At 48.1% G+C, this 2440-nt stretch overlaps 1 non-coding gene across 1 annotated transcript; it reads left to right on the top strand.

Moving 5' to 3' along the window:
• The first annotated feature begins 1014 nt into the window (after positions 1-1014).
• Trnag-ucc (transfer RNA glycine (anticodon UCC)) lies at positions 1015-1085 on the top strand. The gene has a single exon. It is a non-coding gene; the product is annotated as a tRNA-Gly (tRNA).
• The last annotated feature ends 1355 nt before the right edge of the window (positions 1086-2440 follow it).

Raw genomic sequence — 2440 nt, 5'->3', positions numbered from 1 at the left:
GCGCGTAAGGATGATATCAACACGTTCATAATCAACATTTGTACCCGGTATGCACTTCTTCAAAGCGTCGTCAATTAAGGAGAGAAACGGCACGGTGTGCGCTTTCTAGTAATGGGTAGCCGACGCCTGTGCTCATGCATACATAACACACACTGCACTTCAGCAACGCGGGAGGTAGAGGTTCGTAGCCTGAGCCGCAAACGCGTGCGTCCCGCTGGCCTCTGTCTCGCAGGCGCTGCTCTCGCTCCACCAAGGCACGACATTCGCCCGTCGAAATCGCGTCCTTTCTGCAACGCATATTGCAGCAGTTTTTTAGTCGGTGCTCTCGCAATTGAAGCAGTCGGCGGCAGAGAAATCCCGTTCGTGCACGTGGAAGCTGCACTACTCCGATGAGCCGACGCACGCTAACACGAATCCAAAGGCAAAGAACGTAACTGCGTCAAGGGTGCCTCGGCGACGCCAGCGCGGCAGTCTACCTCTTGGTATCGAGACGCTTTAACCATGACCTCCGATATCACGTGCAATCTCGGAGTAAGCGCTAGTAAGTGTCGATCGTGAAGCATTACTTCTTTTCACCTCTCACAGACGGCGGCACCGCCCCGCTCCGCCCGCCGCGAAAGAGAAGTGTGAAAGATATAAGGCGCGTTCGCGCCGTGCTTAGCATCTCCCGAGTTGGCTTAGTCGGTAGAGCGTCGGGCGCTTGCCGTCGCGGCCGCAACGTCGTGGGTTCGATTCCCAGCGGGGTATCTTTTTCTTGGTTTCTTTCTTCTCACCCGTTGGCGTCCATTTTATCAACGTCATATCCGTGACGGATGTACTTGGTGGACCCCGGCATAAAACACTTCGTGTTAAAATACCCAACACAAAAAGCAGCGAGTTATCCGCCATATCTAGCACGCGCATGATCACGTCAGTGGAGCGCGGTCCACGCGGCTCCCGGCTGCTGCCCTCGTTTTCACTCTCATATCACTTCAGCCCAGAAGGAAGCCAGAAGGAAGCGCGGGAGAACGACTGGCGTCGGTGGTATAGTGGTTAGCATAGCTGCCTTCCAAGCAGTTGACCGGGTTCGATTCCCGGCCGACGCATGTTTTTAAATTTTGTTCGCTGCAATCTGGCTGCCTTTTTTGGCAACCTTCCTTTGTGGGCGTTGTGCTACGAACGTAAGCTGAATAAAGTAAATTGTGATCTATTTTCCAGCAAAATAGGTGGCCATTCACTAATACTTGTTTCTACACGTGCTAATTCACGGTCTGAGCTCTGACTGGCGCTCCTCAATAAATACTCGCCGACGTTACTTTTCTGTCCTTTTACTGCGCTGCAAGCTTGGCTTAAGGCTCGATGACTGGTGTGCATGTATTCGCAGTTCTGTTTCAATCAACAACCCAATCATTCTTATGCTTATGGCCTACATACTTGAAAAGACCCGAAAAGGCTACCAGAAAAGAAAGACGGAAAATCGGACCTGCGTCGTTAGTCGTATTCTTTTCGCGCCTTTTCAAGAATATGTCAGAACCGACTCAACCACTTTTGCGTAGTGTTGTTTATGTCTTCTCAACGTTATTCCGAAAATCGCTTCCGTTCAAAATCTGTCCCCTTCGCACATTATTGAGCATTGACTGCCAGTAATTCTAGCTCTTCTTCATGGGAAGGAATACACCTTTGGATGCAGTTCGTTCGATCATTACCTTGACTAATATTTGAGACACTGTTTATTAATTCATGTGAATGATTTATGATTTGTACATCTCTGGAATATAGAAAACTTGCTGTCAGGGTACTGTGTTATTCTTTCCATTTACGTAGCGTGGCTTCAATAAGCGTCGATTGTTAGCATAGCGCTCGCCTCGCTTGAGTTTCGTTGGTCCTTGCATGTTTTTTTTTACCACGCTACTTTGAATATACCTGCAGGTTATGAATATCAAGTCGCCCAACGTTCGCTGGTTTTGTGCGCTCCAACTGCCTGTGACTAACATACCGCTGTCTATAACGTCCTCCAGCACCAACCGAGACTCATTATCACTTTATGTAAATTTTGCGTAAGGAGCAAAGTAATGTACTTATGAGTGAGTCCATCGTAACAGAATGGCCAGGTGGGCTAGTTGGTACTGCATAGGCATATGAAAAATTAGAGCACAAATACACGGACCCAGAATGAAGCAAACGCTTGTGGTGTGGTGCGGTGTGTTTGCCTTATTCACGAACCAAACGGATGTTATCATCCGTTTATATGGCTTTGTGCGTGTTTTTACATTTTTTTGTTTACTTTCTTCGTGTTTTGTTTCTCATTTGTTTCTTTGCTTTCCTATGTTTTTTTTTCCTTTTTCTTCTCTCCTACCTCCCTTTTCCTCTATCTCTTCATTCCTCCGAACGAGTAGGCAGGCGTTGTGCCTCTATAGTTGGCAGTTGTCAGCCTGCTCTCTGCCTCTTTCCTCTGTGTCCT

This window comes from Rhipicephalus sanguineus, chromosome 8 (genome assembly GCF_013339695.2).
Source record: "Rhipicephalus sanguineus isolate Rsan-2018 chromosome 8, BIME_Rsan_1.4, whole genome shotgun sequence".
In the NCBI taxonomy this organism is placed as follows: Eukaryota; Metazoa; Arthropoda; class Arachnida; order Ixodida; family Ixodidae; genus Rhipicephalus; species Rhipicephalus sanguineus.
The sequence above is the reverse complement of the archived record's forward strand: the minus strand, read 5'-3'. Positions and strand labels throughout refer to the sequence as shown.